At 43.2% G+C, this 23,023-nt stretch overlaps 1 protein-coding gene across 3 annotated transcripts in view; it reads left to right on the forward strand.

Annotated features, from left to right (window-relative positions):
• The first annotated feature begins 9,494 nt into the window (after positions 1-9,494).
• The window catches only part of CERS3 (ceramide synthase 3), an 80,061-nt gene continuing 66,532 nt past the window's right edge, over positions 9,495-23,023 (forward strand). Inside the window, exons 1-3 of one of the 3 annotated variants that reach the window (XM_072148606.1) lie at positions 9,497-9,598; positions 13,278-13,350; positions 14,460-14,534. The gene's annotated coding sequence lies outside the window, so the exon portion shown is untranslated. Of the gene's footprint in view, positions 9,599-13,277; positions 13,351-14,459; positions 14,535-23,023 lie in introns of all 3 variants that reach the window. The other 2 variants (XM_072148607.1, XM_072148608.1) reach the window with 2 other exon arrangements.

Raw genomic sequence — 23,023 nt, forward strand, 5'->3', positions numbered from 1 at the left:
AGGTTTTCAAAACCATCAGAGGTGACCCTGGGGTGGCAATATGGTGCAGATGCGTGGTTGGGTGCTTTGTAGAGTTTATGTTGCAGTTTGTGGCTACAAGCGCATGTGCTAAATTTAACTCGAACCCATTGTTGTACGGCGCACTCTGCGTGTATGTATGATTTAAAAAATGGAGTCGAGTCGGCCATGGTTGCAGACCTAGTCTGCATACTGTATAACCTTATGCTGTTCTCTGGATCTTTTCCTTTTATGAAGGGACCTGCGAGACCACCGTTTACGTGATGTATCTACCATATGCATTGTATCTCCAAATGTCCTTCAATAAAGTTTATTGTTAATTGGTTTTAGAAGGAAGGAGGACATGGATCTATGAGTAAGTGTCCCTGGTTTATCATGTCTGATTTTGATGGTAGATTTCCTTTGAGGACAAGTCTGAGTAGTAGTTAGAAATCCTAGGAACTGAAAAGAAGAGAAAGGTCCAGCCACAGAATAAGCAAAATAGATATTTTATTAGAACAAACACTGCTTTCCAGGGTCAGAGTGACCTCTTCATCAACTCCTATAAAAAGCTCAGTAAGCTGATTTTATATGCAGACAATGAAGCGTTTAGTAAGGTAAAAGTTCACGGGTTGAATGTGATGCATGACAAGGGGTTGTTCTAACTTTAAAATGTGTGGTCTCTTCAAATAAAATACCCATTTTACCTTCTGTCCATTTCTGTGACTTCAGTTTAATTGTAAGATGTTTCTGGTGAGGGTTTACAAGTTTAAGTACATTTATGTTGTGTAACATAACTGCTGGGCCCTAATGCAAAATCTACTATCTATATTGTATCATTTTACTGCCCATATTGAGAAGAGAAGCGATTTGGACCCTTTAATGCAGTGGTCCCCACTATCCGCGTACTGGCTGAAAATTTTTATCCAGTGACCAGCTCAGGTAACCCCCTTAACATGGTCCCTGGAGAAAAGAAATTGGTCGCCCCACAAATACCCCACATCTAACCCCAACCCATATAATGTGCCATTTCCAGCATTACAGGTTTTTTTCTCATAGACTCAAGTATAAGCTGAGTTAGGGATTTTCCGCACATATTTTATGCGATGAAAAACTTGACTTATACTTGATAATATATGGTACCCCTTTTTTCTAAAGCAATCCAATCACACATATAAAATACCCATATAGTTGGCCTTTTCACTGTGAGGAAAAAAATTTACATACTCGAGTATAAGCCTGGGCTGATAATTTTACCACAAAAGAAAAAAACTGAGGAACTTGTTGATTCGAGTACAAGCCTATTGTGGGAAATGCAGCAGCTACACTTCTAATTACATTTCTAGCAGAAATCTCCCCTCACTAATAAAATATCTAGCAGCCTCAACTCACTAATAAAATGTCCAGCAGCAGTCCCTCCTCACTAATAAAATGTCCAGCAGCAGTTTCCCTTCACTAATAACATGTCCAGCAGTGGCCTCCCTTCACTAATAACATGTCCAGCAGCGTCCTCCCTTCACTAATAACATGTCCAGCAGTGGCCTCCCTTCACTAATAACATGTCCAGCAGCGTCCTCCCTTCACTAATAACATGTACAGCAGTGGCCTACCTTCACTAATAACATGTACAGCAGTGGTCTCCCTTCACTAATAACATGTCCAGCAGTGGCCTCCCTTCACTAATAACATGTACAGCAGTGGCCTCCCTTCACTAATAACATGTACAGCAGTGGCCTCCCTTCACCAATAAAATGTCCAGCAGTGGTCTCCCCTCACTAATAACATGTCTAGCAGCAGTCTCCCTTCACTAATAACATTTCCAGCAGTGGTCTCCCCTCACTAATAACATGTCTAGCAGCTGCCTCCCCTCATTAGAGGGGTTTTCCCACGAACTAAAGTTAGGCCCTATCCACGTGATAGGGCCTAACTTGCTGATGAGTGGGGGTCTCATTGCCATCAAACCCCTCACCGTTCCATCAGACTAATGGAGCAGACGTCCGTGCATGACAGTTCTGCTCCATTAATCTCTATGGAGCTGACGGAAATTGCAGAGCGCCGTGCTCACAGATCTCTGTCAGCTCCTCAGATAGGGCCTAACTTTAGTTCGTGGGAAAACCCCTTCAATTGCACAGCAGAGCTCCCCTATGATGCGCCCACAGGGAAGGTGCAAAGACGTGCCTCTGCCCGCTTTGCAAGAGGAGAAGATGGAGCCGCGAGGAGAAGAAGACGGAGGTTAGGATACAGTTTTTATTTTTTAAGTTTACGTTTTTTGGCCATGGCCCTGGATCTGGTCTTCCACAGCCTGGTCTTGGGCTGCAGTGCAGTAGTTGAAAACCCCCGCTTTAAAGCATCTGTATATGTGTGCAATTTTACCCTCTGTACAACTTTAACATACACCCTTTATTGTCTGTATCTTAGGCCTGATGCACACGAAGGTAGGATAGTGCCATGTGCTATCCGTTATTTCACCACCTCGCACACATCCCCATTTGCTTTGATGAGCTCATGGCCACCTCCCTGTCCATGAGCCAACAGCCCAGGTGGCACCCCATGGTGTGCATGTGCCTTTACTCTGTAATTTGCTGATGTATTTATTTCTGTTACTAATGTACATACAGGCGCTCATTAATAATCTCCATATAAGCCAGTATAGATGGAGTCACAATTCTTAATATGATGATGATCTAATTCCATGGTATAAAAATTGAAAGTCAAATGCATATTATCAAGTTTTAGGAACACAATCCCATCATATGGTCAATAGCATAGTAGAGAGTTACCATAAAAGCTTTTGCGTTGTGTACAGTCTTAGGTAATGTATCTGTGCTATACTTATACTTTCCACTCTTTTTGGCACCTGAAGAGCTATTGTGCAGATTAACCAGTAATAAATCTATTCTAGCTTCAGTACATGGACAGCTGTTTCCTCATCTAGGGGAATACAGTACAGTCTGTAAATTCCCTATGGTTGTGTAGCAATGGAAAATGGACATGTTAGGGGATTTTATTTAGCTGTTTCCAGAACACAACTTCGTCCATTAGCTTATAATGAAATGAGCTAAACGTGTGTTTTTCATATCAATTTGCTGAATAGAGTTTTCTAGACTAAATGGACCAGCTAATATGATATTAATCAAATCAATATGGCAGCTGTCTCCAACTACATTGTTTGTATAATCCAAAGTAGGAGGACCCCAACGCAGATTTGTCAGCTATCTGCTAGACTGCAACATTTGTCGGGGTCTTGTATGCAACATGGGTGCTCCAGTGACCCATGTCCCAAGTCACAGGCACACCTGTGTACCTCCAAGTCCCCCAGTACGGCGGCTGCAGGCTGACTTACCTGCCCGCATTCCTGCAATGGCAGCTGTGTTCCAGCACACGCGTCCCCACCTCTTAGGGCGCGCGTATGCCGACTCTCTGTAATTTAAAGGGCCAGCGCTCCTCTAACTGGCACTGGCCATCCGCTGATCTGGTAAATGGCCTGTATCTTCCTGTCACTTCTGCCAAATCTTTGTGCTCTTATCCCTCTCAGAAAGCATTCCAAACCTTTCTGTATACTTTCTGTTGTGACCTCCTGCTACTTTTCTGACCTTGATTCCCTGCTGCCTGCGATCACCTTCAGCTACATCCCTGACTCCGATCCTGTGCCACCTGTCCTGACCTTCTGCCTGAACACGACTCTGTAAACTCACGTTGGCTGTCACAGCAAGCAAAGTCGTGCCTGTGGAGCAACCTGGTGGTATCCCGCCACAACAAGTCCTCTGGTGAAAACCAGGTGCCATTTAGACTTAGCTCCCAGGTGTCAGCCTATATCATCGCTCGCGGTGGTACTGTGGGTCCACTATCCCTGATGCTGACAGTAAGATTCGGCCATGGATCCCACCAAGGTTCCACTACCTGAAATGGCTGATCTCACCACCACCGTGATCCAGCAGTCCCTGCAGATTTCCGTGCAGGGCCGGCAACTTGATCAGCTGACCTCCGTCTTGCAGCCATTCTTGGTTACCCAGCAGCAGCGTCCAGTTCCCCCACTATGGTGGCTACGCTATGGTATCTCCCGCTATGGTGGCTACGTTATACACTGCTGAACCCAGACTGTTACAATCAATGACTTCTAAATATGATGGAGATGCCAAGTTATGCAGGGGATTCATCACTCAGTGTTCCTTGCACATGGAACTGATGTCTTCACAGTTCACCACAGAACGGTCCAAGGTGGCTTTTGTGGTCAGCCTTCTCTCCGGGAAAGCCCTGGCATGGGCCACCGCTCTCTAGGACGGGAACGACCCGGTCAAGGCTAATATTCCCGCATTCCTAGCAGAATTCCAGTCCGTCTTTGAGGAACCAGCCCAGGTGTCATCTTCTGAAACCCCTCTGCTGAACTTGCGCCAAGGGTATTCTTCAGTTGGTGACTACGCGGTGAAGTTCCACACTCTTGCTTATGAAATGAAGGGGCCTTGGTTGCCACCTTTAAAAAAGGACTGTCTGTTCAGATCAAATATGCCTTGTCTGCATGGGACCTGCCGTCTTCCCTGAGTTTAATGACCTCTCTGGCCACTCGGATTGACATCTGCTTCTCTGAACGCTCAGAGGAACTGCGAGCTGAACTAGCGCAAGCCAGAGTCCAACGACTACCCTGTTTAGGGGTAAGCTTCTCCACGCCTAAACATAACTGTTCTGCTCAGCTCCAGGACAGGTAGCCAGTTTCAAGCCTCTGCCTTCCTTGACTCCCTGCAGGAAACTTTGTGGATGCTTCCCTGATCTCCCAGCATATCCTTCCTGTGGTCCGTATTGAGAAGCTGCTGGTGGGCAGATTCTCAGCGATCCGGTCCGGTACCGCACTGAGCCCCTCTGCCTGCAAATCGGGGCATTAGATAAAGAGAGACTGTCCTTCTATGTCCTTCCCCGTTCCACTTCCCCTGTATTATTGGGCCTTCCATGGTTGCAGCAACATGCACCTGTCCTAGACTGGAAGACTGGGAAGGTTCATCGCTGTGGTTCCGGGTTCCAGTCTCACTGTCCCATGCCTCTCCACCTGGTCTCCTCCATGTCATCCTCGTTGTCATCCAAGCCTCCAAACTGATTTATCCACAAATCTTCTTCTCCTGCCGATGCTGGTTTTGTCTTTGTGGCCAAGAAAGACAGTTCTCTCCATCCCTGCATTGACCATCATGGTCTTAATAAAGTTACAGTGAAGAACCTGTACCCCCTACCCCTGATCACAGAACTCTTTGACCGCCTCCGTGGAGCCAAGGTCTTCACTAAATTGGGTCTTAGGGGGGCATATAATCTTATCGGTATCCGTGAGGGTGACACTTGGGTTGGTCACTTCGAGTATCTGGCCATGCCCTTTGGACTGTGAAATGTGCCTGCTGTATTTCAAGAATCTCTCAATGACATCCTCAGTGACTTTACACTTGTGTTGTTGTCTACTTGGACTATATCCTGATGTTTTCTTCTCACCTGGAGAGTCATCAGGTCCACGTACGACAAACTAGAGAAGTGCCAGTTCCACCAGAACAATCTTCTGTTCATCAGATATATGACCTCCGACAGGGGTCTACAGATGGATCCTACAAAGTTGTCTGCGGTACTCCAGTGGCCTCGCCCAGTAAGACTTTGTGCTATTCAGAGATTTCTGGGCTTCGCTAATTATTACCGGCAATTTATACAACATTTCTCCTTTCTTCTCCATCCCAATGTGGCATTGACAAAAAAAGACGCTAATCCTAAGGTCTGGCCTCCAGCGGCTGAAGAAGCGTCCTCCAAGTTGAAGTCCCCCTTCAGCCTCTGCTCCTGTTCTCACACGGCTTGATATGGAGAAGCCATTCCAACCGGAGGTTGACGCCTCCTCAATGGAAGCTGGAGTGGTGCTCACCCAGATGGCCAAACTCTCACCTGTGGGTTTTTCTCTGAGACCTTCTCTGCTGCAGAGAGAAATTACTCCGTAGGAGAACGAGAACTAGTGGTCATAAAACTAGCCCTGGAAGAGTCCCACTATCTTCTGGAAGGAGCATGCCATACGGTTTGCATATATACGTATCACAAGAACCTTCTATATCTCCAGACTGCTCAGCACCTCAACCCACAACAAGCTCACTGGTCACTCTTCTTTTCTCGTTACAATTTCTTGATCCACTTTCATCCTGCATTAAAGAATGTCAAGGCTGATGCCCTCTCTTGTGCCTCTGATGTTATTGGAGCAGAACCGGCTCCTCAGCATTTCATCCCTCCAGAACGACTGGTTGTTGCCACTCCAGTGGACCTTCAACAGCTTCCTCCTGGCAAGACCTACGTCCGACCTGCTCTTCTATCCAGAAGAGGATATTAACTTGGGGACATTGCTCTCGTGTGGCTGGGCACCTTGGGGTAAAACACTCTGTCGCTCTCATTTCCCATTTCTACTGATGGCCAGATCTGTTCAAGGATTTACAGGATTTTGTGGGCTCCTGCACTTCCTGGGCCCGAAACCAGCCATCACGTCTCAGACCAGCTGCCCTTCTCCTGCGTTACCGATACCCAGCTGCCCGTGGACTCAAATGGCATGGACCTTATCGCGGATCTTCCACCTTCCTCTGGTAATACTGTCACCTGGGTGGTAACAGACCGGTTCTCCTTGTCAGCTCCTCATCTTGCCAGCTTGTTCTTGATCCACATCTTCCGGCTTCATGGACTTCCTCAGCACACCGTCTCGGACCGTGGGGTCCAGTTTGTTTCCAGGTTCTGGCATTCCAAGTTAAGCTGGCCTTCTCCTCTGCATATCATCCACAGACTAACGGCCAAGTGGAGAGGGTCATCCAGACACTGGGCTGCTATCTGCGGTACTTTGTCTCTGACAGACAGGACAGTTGGTCTACCCTCTTACCTTGGGCGTAATTCTCATATAACTGTCTGAATCTGTATGGACGACATCCATGCCCATCTCTCCCTCTTGCCTGGTGCAAGATCTTAAGTCCATGTGGGAGCAAACTCGCCATTCTCTATTACAGGCATCCGCCCGCACCAAAACACAGGCCGACAGAAAACGGAGGCCTTTGTCTTCCTCCCACCTTACGCCCCCATCCCGAACTCATCCACATCTCCCTCCTGAAGCCTGTCATTCTGAATCGTTTCTCGCGGCAAGTACCTCCTCCGGCTCCGAACGTGGCTGACGCTATCGATGTCTTTGAGATTAAATAGATCCTGGTCATGAAGTCGGTAAAAGGGAAACGGTTCTTTCTTATCGACTGGAAGGGGTTCGGACCAGAGGAGAGAACCTGGGACTCCGAAAAGAACATCCTGGACCACAGTGTGCTCCAAAGTTTTCTTCAGTCCAAGAAGAGGGGGAGACAGAAGAGGGGGAGACCAAAGAAGGGGGTGGTACTGTCAGGGGTGCTCCTGGGATCCAAGTCCCAGATTGCAGGCGTACCTGTGTACCTCCCTGCGCCCCAGTACAGCTGTGGAAAGATGACTTACCTGCCCGCGGTCCTCCTAGGGCACGCCCGCCAGCTCCCTATAATTTACTGTAAAGGGCCAGTGTGCTGCTAATTGATGCTGGCATCCGCTGATCTAATAAATTACCTGCCTCTTCCTGATACCCCTGGCAGATCTTTGTGCTCTTATGCCTCGGAGAAAGCGTTCCAAACCTGTCTGTATACTCTCCATTGTGACCTCCTGCTACGTTCCTGACCTAGATTCTCTGCTGCCTGCCCTGACCTTCCGATCCTGTGATGCCTGTCCTGACCTTCTGCCTGAAGACGAATCTGATTTTACTTGCTGAATATGTACCGCATCCTGACTGCCACCGCAAACACAGTCGCGCCTGTGGAGCGACCTGGTGGTATTCCCCCGCAGAAAGTCCGAGCTGCTTTGCAGCCGGGTTCTGGTGAAAACCAGGTGCCATTTAGACTCCCAGGTATCGGCTTATGTCATCGCTCGCGGTTGTACAGTGGGTCCCTACCCTTGATCCTGACAGTATGTTGACAATACATATTTTATGTACTGCAGCATAAGGTACTGGCTTAGACAAGAGAGAGTCAAAAAAAGGGTGTGCTTCCTTACACTATGAACAAATTAAAGTGGGGCCTGAATGTCTGTTTGAAATATTATATGTTATGGAAACTAGATTTTTGGGAGGGGACTTGCATGGATGTATGGATTTCTTCAGACTTCCACAGAGTTGGGAAGGAACTTTTTATCCATTATATTTGTCTTTTTGTTGGTCTTCTTGGCCCTAATGGTTTTGCGTCTATATATGATACAAATACCTTCAACCTAGTTGCATTTTGTGATCAGTGGGCCTTGTTGGACACGAATAAGCCTGTTTTTCCCACAATCACATTTGAGAATGTAGATCATCAATAAGAGTATAACATGGCTGTTCAACTTTCCCCCAAACCAACAGCCATCTTCTTTCAAGATGCGGTCACACGTACCACTAGTGCAACGCTGGAGGACTGGGGTGGGCCTCGGGCCCGATCGCATATGTGTTTCCACTGAAACGCATGTGATCGGGCTCAGTAAATGCAGCGTTAAAGTTTAAAGTAAAGTTTATATAGTCTGATTAGAGCAGATCAAAAGTACAGAGGCTACTTTATGAATAGTTATTATAATTACCGTATATTCCGGCGTATAAGACTACCCCCCTACTTTCCTGTTAAAAATATAGAGTTTAAGATATATTCGCCGTATAAGACTACCCCTTTTCCAACAGCCAGCTCCCCCTGTATATTGCCAGCCTGTACCCCCAGTATACAGCCAGCCCCCCTGTATATAGCCAAACTGCCCCCCCTAGTATACTGCCAGCCTGTACCCCCAGTATACAGCCAGCTATTATACAGCCTGGCGGCCCCCCAATTGTGCAGAATGCCGGCCCCCCAGTTTGCATCCTGACGCCTCCCCCTCTATATAGCTAGCCTGCTTGGCACATTAATAATACAACAGCTTCTCACCTTTCCCGCGATCCACCGAAGCTCCGCTGCTACACTCCGGACGGCGGTGACAGCTCATTGAGCGCTGGCAGCTCACAGAATATGACGTCAGCCACGTGCTGACGTCATATTCTCTGCGACGCCGGCACCCATGGAGCTGTCACCGGCAGCCGGAGCGTAGCAGCGGAGCTTCGGTGGATCGCGGAAAAGGTGAGAAGAAACATTACCGGCGTATAAGACGACCCCAGACCAGACTGAAGATTTTTCAGTCTTCAAAAGTCGTCTTATACGCCGGTATATACGGTATGTGCGAAGTTAATGTATACTTAGGCATCTTACTATATATATACAGTATATACATATACTGTACATATATACTGTGTATATATATATATATATATATATATATATATATATATATATATATAATATAATGCAGTCTTTTGTTACAAGCCTCCTGTTCCCATAGCACATCTGGAAACAGACTGCTCATGCGTTACTGTACTAGTCGTATCTGCCATGCTACTAGCAAGCGTTCACCTGCACTTACATAGGTCTAGGATGTCCAGTAAACAAGTGCATGTGCAATATGTTTCCATGGAGGTAGCACAAGATTACTGATGAGATCCTCCATCAGCTGCCATACCAAGGACTGGATCTGGGTGCTCTTGGTGCAGAAACTCTTTACAGTAAGAAAATATTGTCAGATTACTTAAAAAGTATGAAAAGACATTGCTGTATATTAGATAGGGCGGTTACTAATGCAAACAGTCTGCTACCTTGTGTAGATGCCACCTGATGATTACAATTGTAGACATTTATGAGTGACTTGTTCTCTCACTGTTTAATGTAGTTCCCAAAGTACATTAAATTGGTACCGATTGCACTAAAGAGGATGTGCCATTATAGCCTTCTGATCTGTGTCTGTGGCTGTTAAACAGTGCTTTAAGTAGTTCATCTGTAGTAGTTCGTATGATGTTTGTGGTTGGTATTTTGTCTATGGTATAGCAAATTGGAGAAGGATCCTTAAGTAACTTAGAGCCCCTTCCTGCCAGCTACAACCCACCTGTGCATTATTAGATGTGTCTCAAGGCCTCAATAATATGAACAGTGAATTACATACAGTCCCATGGACCCTATTGATTTTGGTGCCTGCACCACCTCCCCTTGAACCTGCACCTAAAAAGACAGAGCAGGTTGCCTGTTTTTGTGACAGTCACTTTCTACAGACATCATACACATTTGTGAGCATGATGTCTTATGTCTACTATTGACTCTTTGCTACTATTGACTCATTGGGGCACATTTAGTTACCCGGTCCCTGCACGATCCCCGATCCGGACTGTCCAACGAGGATGAACTCTGCCGCGATTCATGAAGATCGTGCGCTTCCCCGATCAGGTCCGCCGGAGTTCACCTTCTTCTTCTGGGTGCATGTAAGTGCTTGGCTTGCGACACAAATTTAAATGTTAAATAACTTGCGTAGTCCGAATCCATCGGATCATCTGACGGCCCAACCGCTGATTTGGGTCGCGTGAAAGCTGGCACGATCATAAAACTATTGTGTGCGACACAATCCTCGACAAAATCCCAGAAAAGTCGCGAAAACCATTGTTTTGGGACACTTAACCTGTGTATATTCATGGGCTCATACACATGGCTCTGGTTTCCGCATCCAATTTGTGAGCTGACTGCTCAAGTCCTCCCATAGAAGTGAAAAATAGGGATGCCACACATGTCCTGTAAATTTGTGGATAAGTCGTTAGTTAACACAATCATGTGACGCTTCAAGGGGCTGGGACAAGCTTGGGACATTATTTGCCAGACCTCCGTTTTCTTTGTTATTTTACAGGCATAAGGCTCAGAAACTTTTTAAATACTGAAGACTTATTGAAAGAAAACATATAGATATAGTCTCTCCAGTTGCTGCACAAGTTCTATTCTCAGCATTGCTGGAAGTTGAAGTTTAAACAGCAGGGGGCCCCTGTATACAGACGACTGCTGTAGTGTATACTGAATATCATAGCTCCTATGTTTTACACTAGTGCAAGAAGTATATCCGCCAGATGTGAACCTATTAAACATATGCGAAAAAGTACTCTCTTCTAGTATATATTTCTCAATATAAACCTGTTAGCATGGCAAAAGATCCTTTGGGTACAATGCATTCATTTCACATGGTGTGCAATGTTGTGTAAATGGGACTTTATACTGTGGGAGTGATGCTAGATTTAGCCAAACTGTTGTGTTTCCAAGGGTAACTAGAAGAAAAGTTAATGCAGTTTTATATACAAATACAAAAAAATAAAATACAGTAAATTATTCAAACATGATAATAAAGTAAACATAAAACAACATTTCTTGCCTTTTCATGTAGACTTAAACAGGAAATTGAGTTAATTACATTGATTATCCGAATTTATACACATAATTATATATGTATATATCCGTTTTATATGTATACCTTTCTACATATGCGCGGATTATCCATTAAAGACCGATGGATTATGAACATGTGACATCATTTCTTTTGAGGTTGAGGGTTTAAATCCCTAAGGTTTTGGCTTGTTATTGTTGAAAACAAACTAGCGTGAATAATTAATATGGGTATTATAAATATCCTGATTAGGTTTTCTATGAACCTCTCTTTGGAAAGAAATGCATAAATAATACATCAAATTAAAATGTGCAACAAGGCTCCAGGGAGCCATTAGTTCTTGCAAATGGGAATCAACCAGAGACGACATAACGGCTGATGTTGCTGTTGGGATATCAATTTGTGGGCCCATTAGTGAATAGATGACATTACTGCCCCCTAGTGGACTCACCAGATGTTGGTGCTTTACTTTTTATGCATTGCTAGGTGTTGTGTCACATGCTAGTTACTTAATTACTAAAAGGAGTTTGATATTACATAGTGTAAATCAATATATATAGGTTACTAAGAAGTAACTAATTTCAGGGGAATTAATAGGGTAATATTCCTAAAAGCATATACTTGACTTTTCCTTGAGATAATATGAAATTATAAATATACCTCCCATTCCGGAAATTGACTGCATTGGGGACACGCTTTATACATAGATGTAACTACTACTATTCTAGCCAACGAGACTGCTATGAGGCCTATGGTGTTGGGGGCCCAATGAACATACACTTTTCTGTTGCATATATCTGAGAAGACCTTTACATTTCTGCCATGCAATGTATAAGTATTAGCCATATAATCATTTAGTTCAGCTTATTCTCATGATCATATGGATGGGAATAGTATACACATACTCCATTCACAGCGATGAAATGCAGATTTCACATTACAGATCCCCAAGAAAATAACTACAGTTGATCATTGTATAAGTGCCAGACATTGTGCTACATCCCAGATGGTATTACCCCTGAGGGTTGTCCTATGCAGGAATGATATCCTTGTTTGGACCAAATAGTAATATAGCGAAAGATGATGGCCCTCTGCTCTGTAACAACATCCAAAAGTATCCTGTTCCTGAGTACAACAGCAAGTGACCTGGGACACTGGGTTAAATATTTCTGAATGCCAGGTTATCCATTTTTGTTGGCTACATCTATTTCAGAAGCACTTTATGGACCTACCAGTATGTTTTGGAGTGTGGGAGGAAACCGGAGGACCCAGAGGAAACCCACACAAACACAGAGAGAACATACAAACTCTTTACAGAAGTTGACCCTGGGACATCAACCCAGGTCCCCAGCGCCGCAAGGCTGTAATGCTAACCACTAAGCCACTGTGCTGCCCTTTTTATAAAAATTGTCACGTCCCCATCGCCTGTAAAAACAAAAGTTCTGCTTCTGTCCACTGTAGAGGTCCAATGTCATGGCAGCCCAAGACAACTCACAAGGGTCCTGAAAACTAGCCACGGCTAGTTTCATTGTCAATCCGGCAACCTGTCAGGGTCTCACGACCCCCAACCCTGAACATGAACAGGAATGTCAAGTCCGCTCATCTCTAGTCCTGACGACTCATCAGATGAGAGATCATAAGTACCATCAATTTCCCAAGGTCCACACAACCCTTTTCAGGCTTTCTTTCCATTTCACATTTTAGTTTTCACAAGTTAGAACATTAATAATAAAGTAAGATATGGAATAGAGGAATTATTGTACTTCTTCACTCCTGGTTTTTAACTTTAAAAATAGCATAAAAAATCCAAACCTATACACTTATGCAGAGGCTGAAAGCCAAAGTATTTACATGTGTGATTGTGAGCGTCTGTAGTGTCAGTCAGTAATGACTGCTGGGGTGGGACTCTAGGAGAATAAGGGTGTGTTCACCTTCCATGGGAATCCTCACCTGTGAGATCAGCTCCTGGAGGTGTTTGTTCTTCCCTGCAGTTTTCGACATCTGGCCTGTTCCTGTGAGGTGTGTCGTTTGTACTCTGATTCCCAGCAGTCTGACACTACACAGGTAAGGATTAGTTTAAAAACTTCCAGTGAACGTTCTTATAATCATAGGAAATATTACTGATGTTATTTCCCTCTAGAAGGGCTGATGGATCTAATGTATAGACTAACATCTGATTATTGTAATTGTTAGATCTGGCTTTTTTTCATAAAGTTTCAAGTTTTCATAAAGTTTGATAATGATAAAAAAAATATGGAATCTCTCCTTTGGGAGGTGGAAACTTGATCTTTTATATCTGTATTTGTGGACTTTATGAAGGTTGGAGTTGCCTTTGATCATAGCTCCCTCTTTTACATTACCATATAGACGTTTCGGGGGAGATTTATCATTAGGTAGGATTTAGAGCAGTTGTCTATGTGTTAGACTGGCAGGTTTCAGTCGGATTTATAGTTCGGTGTATGTGCAGTGTTAAATGCCTTCAGCTGTGTGTGCTCTATGCGAATAGACTGCACCAGTCATACGTATGTTTAACATCTGCCCAATTTCTGCCTTTTTGGGATGTTTTGCACAGGAAATTCTCAGATACCTCAAACAAAAAACGTTAAAATCGTGCAAGTTTGAGATAAATCTTCCCTCCGTAGTAGCATTGGACGCACATACACCATCTCCTATGTGGTGTAGTTCTGCGAATGAATTTGCGTTCTTTTGAAAATTCTCAGTTGATAAATGTGGTGTTGCACACTCTGTGGTGTATTTTTTTTCGCTAAAAAACGCCACAAAATCGATGTTTGCACAAAAATTTGCGACAATTATATGCCAAGAAGCTACAGAGGACTAATGATAAATCTCCCCCTTCAATTAGATTTTTTCAATATTAGAAAGCTTACTGATGATTTTAAAATAACTAAACATCTTTTTTTTTCATCATATCATTTTGGAACCTCAGAGCTATAATTACATATTATCAGTCATGCTGTATAGTAATATCGCACTTTTAACATGGCAAAACCATAGTGTTCTTGCTGAATTAAGATGAATGAAATAGTCGGCTTCCTACACACTATTATACACTGAGTCCAATAACAAAACTGTATGCGGTAAACTCCGAAGCTCCCCCCAGTGGTGACTACATGTTCAAAAGATTTTATCATTTTCAATTATTGTAATTTCAGGGAAACGACTGCTATAAATATATTAAACTGGCAGGTCCAGTCCCAACCCTGACAGATGACTGGGAAAAAATAAAGGTATGTCTAAAAAGTAAAAATACCCTATACACTGGTGGTTTTACTTCCGGGGTGCTTTGGGAACTGGTGGATCACATTTATTGGACATGCAATGTTTATGGGGCACATTTACTTACCCGGTCCTGTCGCGATCCCACGGTGCGTTGTCCGACAAGGATTCAGGTCCGGCGCGATTCACTAAGGTCGTGCGTCCAATTTCCTGCAGGTGTAGCTTCCGCGCCGAGGTCCGCCGGAGTTCACCTTCTTCTTCCTGGTGCATGTGAGTGCGTGATCTTGCAACACATTTAGTTTTTGAAATTCCACATTTTTCCCGAATCCGATGGCCATGCTCTCCCCCCCCCCCCCCCCCCGATATCTGTCATGTGCAAGCCGGCGCCAATGCGCCACAATCCGATTGTGTGCGCCAAAAACCCGGGGCAATTCGTTGCAAAATGAAAATATTCGGGAAAACCCCACGGAATTGCAGACCTTGGACCCTTAGTAAATGTGCCCCAATGTGTTATAATGTGATAATGTGATATCTCAGATGCAACTAACACCAAAGGTATTTATTCAGATGCTTTTGACATTAAAGTTCTGAGATAAAGTTCATGCTCCACCTTTCTGTACACTGGAATTCCCCTTTATGATGTATCAAATTCCTTTTTTTTTTTCTAAACTGTGGTTAGGAAAATCCAGCTCCCTTTAGGCTAGGCTAATGATTGCAGTATGACCCATCTCCTAAAAATACAATAGGTTTAAGCATAAATCAGTGGTCCTGACAAATGATGTGTAATGTGGGAATGGGAATTTCTTACATTTAATGTAAAACATGAAATGGAAAACATGAAAAACCAGTGGCACCGAAAAAAGCTAAGCAGGTATTTATACAGGGATCTGGACTATTCCACTCCTCGGCAGTGCTGTGCTGTGTAAATAGAGGATGTCAGACCAGTGGGGGATATTGACAATATTTATATACACCTGTCCCGCTGCCCAGCTTCAAAATTATTGTTACTGTAAATACTCAATTATAAGCTGACCCAAGTATAAGCCGAGGTACCTAATTTTACCACAAAAAATTGTGAAAAAGTATTGACTCGAGTATAAGCCTAGGGTGGGTAATTCAGCTGCAACTCTTTAATAAAATGTCCAGTAGTCTCCCCTCACAGCAGCCCCTCCAATTAATAAAATCCAGCACAGTGTCCCCATTAATAATGTGTCCAGCATAGAGCCCCTATTAATAAAATGTCCAGCAGAGTGCCCCCCATTATAAAATGTGCAGCAGAGTGCCCCCCTTAAAAAATGCCTAGCAGAGTACCCCCATTAATGCAATGCACCCCTTAAAAAAAATAAAGTTACTACTCACCTTCCAGCACCTACCCCTGACCTACCTCTTCGGGTCCCCGGCCGAGCCGCCAGATGCACGTTTATGTGATTTGCCGGCACACAAACTATGACGTAAGCGTCCGGGATCCCGAAGAGGTGCTGCCGGAGAGTGAGCACTGACTTTATTTTTTTATATACTCAAGTATACACCAAGTGGGACTTTTTTAGCACAAAAATTGTGCTGAAAAACTCGGTTTATACTTAAGTATATATGGTATTATGTAGAATAGTTCAAAAATACTTCCTGAAAGAGAAATACTTCCTATAAGAATTAATAGAGTTAGTAGTCACTCTTAAACCATGGATCCTAGCACAATGAGGTCTCTGCCTTACAAGAAGAAACTAGTATTGTTGAAAATACTTTGTAAGGTATTTGTTACAGAATCATTTCAATTGTTACAGAGACTTTTTAAACGGTTACAGATAATATTACTAGTTACAGATAATAGGCCGCGTGCCAAACAAAAAGTAACCACAAAGCATCGGTATGTGTAACCATAACGCTTTATGCCTATGAGTACCGTAAGTGTACTAGAAAGCGCTGCAGCTTGTGGCTGAGTGTTAATCATGAAGATTTTTACCCTTTTGTGACAAATGAGCGGCTTGTGTTGAGCCTCATGTTTTTTGTAATGTGTGTGTCAGTAGGGGGCAGGATATTAGGTAATTTACCAATAAACATCTATTAAAAGTTCAGGTGATCTCTAACTGTCCATGAGCAATCGCCCTGCCAGGAGTTTATGAATTAGTATTCATGAATATAATATTAAGGTTCAGGACAGATAGAGATCATATAATCCTTCATCTGCAGTCATTTTATGGTCAGGAATGTCTGGCTGATGAGGTAAAAGACAGAAAGTACCGGTAGTACAGAACATTTATTAGATGTATATTGGTAAATTACCTAATATCCTACCTACCCACATTACACACACATTACAAAAAACATTCCTGCAACTCTTTTATTCATCTTAAGGGGCTACCAGAGATCAACTTCATTCTGATATATATACACGCAGTCCCCGGGTTACATACAGGATAGGTTCCATAGGTTTGTTCTTAAAGGGAACCCGTCACCAGGAGACCCATTTTTAGCACTCGCCCAGTCCCCACAAAGCATAGTACATACTCTGCCAAAGTGTTTTTGTATAAAAAAATTGGTTTTACAGAAAAAAAGATATGTTATATTGTACCTTTCATTAGCATCTGCTGTGTGACTAGGCAGTTGCCAATTGGGAGGGGCTGGAAAGGAGCAGTTCCCCCCCACCCTTTGGAAACATGTGACCTTTTCAAATATATGAATAACTCCCCACACTCGGGATTGGCTGTAGAGGAGCAGGGGGCGTCGCAAAGCCAAGTGATGGGTGTTTTCATATATTTGAAAAGGTCACATAGAGTAGCTGTTCCCCAAGGGTGGGGGGGGAACTGCTCCTTTCCAGACTCTCCCATTTGGCAACTCCCTAGTCACACAGCAGATGCTAATGAAAGGTACAATATAACATATTGACAATTGGATTTTCAAAATTTTTTTGCTGTAATGGGAAGAAGGATTATAAATAAAACATAATTACAAACCAGAGGTCATATTGGACAGAGGGGTCTGTTTGTAACTAGGGGTCATCTGTAAGTCGGGTGTCCTTAAGCAGGAGACTGCCTGTGTATAGAATTTTGAAGAAATCTCTGCGACTAATTTGCTGCATGATAATACACTCCTATCATTCTAAGCCTTCAATCCAATCTGCAAATGTGTGCAAAATATGGAGGTTGTTGTACTATTTAGGGTGATGTCACATGTGGCGTTTCGAGCATGTTTTTGGCCCGTTTTTAAGCAGTCTGTCAAAAAACGCATGCATTTTTTGGAAACGCATCCTTTTTTGACCAGTTTGAATATACATAATTGGTCAAACCTGTCAAAAACACATGCATTTTTCAAAAAACGCACACGTTTTTGGACGGACTGCCGAAAACACGTTAAATACGATGTTACACTGCACTTAGAGGAAACACTTATTGAGGAGTCCGTTGATGCCCAGAATTGGGATACTAGAGCACTATTAGACCCTCTCTTGACAGAAATGATGTAATGTTCCCAATTAAAAGGACAAAACTAAAATAGAAAGCAAGGCGCCCCACTCTGCTTATAAAAATCTGTTTTTGGCTTTGAAGTAGGATTAGACGTAGGCTCGCACACACAGGCAGTATAAGACCTGCCCCAACAGGTTAATATCCCGGTGTGAGCAGGCTTCCCTCAAGAACTGCATAGCACAAGTTATAGCCTTAGGAGGTCTACAGTGTCATGTCTGCTGCAAATATAACCTCTGCTGTACAGGTCACCTATAAGGTCGTGACGGGTGGGTTTCTCCTCGGTAGCCTCCTCTACATACTAGATCTGAGAGAAGCTGCAGAGAGCAACTTTTTTTTTATCCTGATAATACTTTCCAAACATTTTTTTAACCCCTTAGGGACGCTGTTTTTTTTCTCTCGTTTTTCTCACCTTCAAAAATCTATAACGTTTTAATTTTTTTGTGTACAGAGCAGTATGAGGGCTTATTTTCTGCATAACAAATTGTATTACTCAGTGAAGTTCTTTACTATTCCAAATTCCAAATATGGTGAGATTGGGTCACTTTCTTGTGTCCTCAGTTTTTAGAACTTTCACTGAGGTTTTATTGTGTTTTAAAATAATTTCACAAATTAAAACAATGGGGCATTTTTACTTACCCGGTCTGAGGAGTTCACAGAAAGTGCATTGTCCGACTATAATGCATTGTGCCGCGATTCACTAAGATCGTGCGCCTGATATTCCTCGCTCAGAGCCGACAGAGTTTTTATTGGTACATCTATGTGCTTGGGCTTGTAACAGAATTTGAAAGTTAAATCCCACGCTCAGTCCGAATCAGTCGAAGTGTCCGACAGGCACGCCCCCTAATTTGTGCCACATAAAAGCCAGTGCAGCTGCGAAAAAAAAAGGACCATGTGCGCTACAATCCCAGCGTACACACTTCTTAAATACCTGTGCAAGCCGTGTAATGCCCAAAAAAGGTGCACAGTCCAATGAAAGTGAGCAGTGCGACCCTTAGGGTGAAGACACATGTGGCGTTTTTAGGCCGTTTTTGGGACGTTTTTAGTTAGTGCGTTTTCAGATCGTAAAAAACGCATGCGTTTTTGACAGGTTTGACCAATTATCTTAATTCAAACTGATAAAAAACGCATGTGTTTTTTAACGCATGCGTTTTTAATGATCTGAAAACGCACTAACTAAAAACGGCCCAAAAACGGCCTAAAAATGCCACGTGTGTCTTCACCCTTAGTAAGTGAGCCCCAATGTGTACGAAAAAAAATGTGTTTCGTCTGACCCTAATAACTTTTTCATACTTCGCTGTACGGAGCTGTGTAAGGTGTCTTTATTTGCAAGATGAGCTGACGTTTTCATTGCTACTATTTTGAGGACTATGCAACCTTTTGATCACTTTTTATAATATTTTTTATGCTATGTAAAATGGTGTAAAAGTAGCGTTTCGAACATTTGGGCGCAATTTTCTGTTATGGGGTTCACCGCCAGCAATAACCCCTATATATTTTGATAGATTGGGCATTGGGACGCGGTGATACCTAACATGTTTGTGATTTTTAGTGTTTATTTAGTTTTATATCAGTTCTAGGGAAAGGGGGTAATTAGTATTTTTAATTTTTTTTTTTACTTTTTTAAAAGTATTTTTTACTATTTCTTAGACCCTCTAGGGTACATTAACCCTAGATGGTCAGATCATTCCTACCATATACTGCAATATTACTTTATTGCAGTATATGGTGTTTTTACATAGGATTTATTACACAATCAGCCACTGTCTCCATCAATCGAATCTTCAGAAACCATGCAGCCTCGGGTCTGACAAAGACCTGAGGCTGTCATGACAACCAATCACGCTCTCTGATTACATCAGGGGGAGTGGTGATCTCAACAGAGATGGCGGCACCCATGCGCCGGCTTTTAAATGTTGCCAGCGTCCAGGGCTTCATCACTAACCGCAGGTGTTAACAATGGGTGTTTGCTGCAATATTCAGCAAACACCATGTCTGTATGAAGAGGGCTCAGCCCTTTATAGCCGTCATAACTGTCAGTGAACGTGAATGGGGTTAAACAGTAAAAATGCCAGCTACTCTTGCAGGCCTATAAACCAATGAGTGACTGTTGGTAAGAATGGAATACTGTCAGTGCCATTTTGGGTGTGAATCAAGCCTTATTAGTGATGCACCCACTAGTTTCTGATGAGCCACAGCTGAGGCGTCTGTTCTGACACGAAGGGATCATGTGCTGCACGTGCCCTTCTCTGGTTACACCAATATCTGGATTAGTAGCCTAAGTGATTTTTAAGCTTTAATCTGCTCTAGGGAATTCTGCAAGCAAAATGTAATGTAAATTTGTGTACTTTTATAAGAATTTGGCAAAGATTATGACCAGTGGTGAGGCTGAAGCATGGGTGTCGTTAGTTCTCATAAGCATTCATTTAGATTAGAATCTTTATTTTCACTGCTGCCATAAGGGTGACTGACATATTTGGCACGTAGCTAGCCAGGTGTCCTCATTATACTGTCTGACACCAAAGTAGTAGCCTTGTGGACTCTGTTGGGTCAAGTATGGAATAGTGGCACTCTGTGGTCACTGTATGGAATATTGGGACACAGCAAAATAGAGGATCCAGTATTGTAGGTGAGTCTGGGTGTATGCAGTGGATATGTATGCAGTAACATGTATGGGTAATTATAAGGTGCATTTAGTTCTTCTTTAGTGCTAATTCCATGCTGATTTCAGATCTTAAGTAGTAAACTGGTTGACCTGTGATCATGCTGGAGTTTAGTCACTGGAAAATACCTCTGCTGAATCTAACCATAAACTTACCGTATATGGACTTGACATATGTTACAAATGTGTAGTGTAGGCATACGACTGGTTGGTATGTGTTTCTAATTGATTTAATAAACTTAGTGAACTCAAAAATGTAGAATGTATATAATAAAAAAGAAGAAATAGCACTCCAGAAATTACTAGTGAAACAATGGGGGATATTTATCAGGGCCTCCTCGCCACGTCCACAACCATGGACCGGTGGTTATCTACAGGAAGTAAAGAATGAAGTTTCCTGTTACATGACATCAAGAAGAGATCTAGAAAAATACAGAATTGACCCTGGGATGTGAATCCAGGAACCCAGCGCTGCAAGGCTGCAATTCTAACTACTTAGCCACTGTGAACAGCACAACACTTCCAGCTCATTACCATTACTATGTTTTAGAGCTCATCTCTACTTAGTTTGGGGAGTCATAGTCATGATGTTGTGGTCACTAGCCAGTGCTTACTAGTTTGTTCTTACTTCAGATTTCCACTAGAGAATGGGAGTGCCAAACCTATCTAAAAACACAATGACACATAGCGGGGCCTGCTTTTTGACTTGTGTGTTAGTTACCTGTAACCTTGAAAAGTGAGTTCTTTCAGACTCCATATGATATGTTCAAGATCATAAGCACAGTACACACAAGGCTATAAACAAGGATGCAGCGTATGCAGAGAGATAACAGGTTTATACACGCAATGGACTGTCTCATGTTCACCTATTTCAGCTCTGTTTTGTATAGGGCTATAAAAGTGTAATTATGGAAATGTATGTATCCCGTCTGTAATTTTCTATGCCCCCCTCCATTTCATATGGAGGAATATTATGGACAGGTTATAAAGTACTGCTTCTAGAGATATACTATATGCTGTACAGGCGGTCCCCTACTTAAGGACACCCGACTTACAGACGGCCCCTAGTTACAGACGGAGCTCTCTGCCCAATGTGCTTTATTGATGCTTTATTTTAGTCTCAGGCTGCAATTGTCAGCTGTAAGGTGTCTGTAATGACATTTAATTGATAATCCTTGTTCTCTTTACAGCAAAATATTTTTAAAATCCAATTGTCACTCGGACAAAAAATTTTTTGCCTGGAGCTACAATTATAAAATATACAGTTCCAACTTACAAACAAATTCAACTTAAGAACAAACCTAAAGAACCTATCTTGTACGTAACCCAGGGACTACCTGTATCTCTGAAAACACAGAATTTGTCACAGGCTTTACAGCTGTATGTGAAGAGATGTATGGGTTAATACAGATTGAAGTACAGACTTCATACTTTGGGTTAGGGGAAAAACAGATATAAAACCACCAAACCAATAAAATTGTATTAAACACATTAACTAGTTGGATATGAACACTTACCGCATATGAGCAGCCATACATACTGAATACATGCATACTGTATTTTCCAGACTATAAGGCGCACATAAAAACCTAGGATTTCCTTAGAAATCCAAAGTGCGCCTTATAGTCCGGTGCGCCCTATGTATGGAGGAGGGCAGCGGACCCTACTTACATAGATCCCCGCTACCGGAGACAGCAGATCTCCAGCGGGAACTGCAGACCACGCGGCACGGATAACAGGGGCACGGACAACGGTCTGCAGTTCCCGCTGGAGATCTGCTGTCTCCGGTAGCGGGGACCTATGTAAGTAGGGTCCGCTGCCCTCCTCCACCTGAACCGACCCCCTTCCCCGGAGACCGCTCACCTCTTGCCGGGTCGGTCTCCGCTCCGGACCTCCGCCACGCCCCAGGACCCTGCACCTTATAGTCCGGTGCGCCTTATATATGGAATGATTCCATATATAAGGCGCTGACTACTAATGCGCCTTATAGTCCGGTGCGCCTAATAGCCCGGAACATACGGTACATTCTGTAAGTACATGTAAGTGTTCAGTCATCGTTGCTTGTATGCTATAAACACTAGAATTGGGGCCTTAGTTTGTTATACAAAAGTAAGTGGTTCTTCTTTTGTTGTTGGTGTCTGCTCTTAGGTAAATTCTTGTAACAGCACTTGGAAGTTTTAGTTAGGTAAGCTTCTGCGGAATAATAAGTAGGCTTATGTAAGGTGAGTAGCTCTGCTGTAAAGTCACAAGTGTGTTCTTATATGTGAAATCACAGGTCTTTGGCAGACAGCGGTCACACGCAGTGTGTGAATTGTGTTTACACTACATTAACATTGCACTTACACTATGTTTACATTGAGTAGTATAGAAAGGTGCACAG

The sequence above is a fragment of the Engystomops pustulosus genome, chromosome 4, assembly GCF_040894005.1.
Source record: "Engystomops pustulosus chromosome 4, aEngPut4.maternal, whole genome shotgun sequence".
NCBI lineage: Eukaryota > Metazoa > Chordata > Amphibia > Anura > Leptodactylidae > Engystomops > Engystomops pustulosus.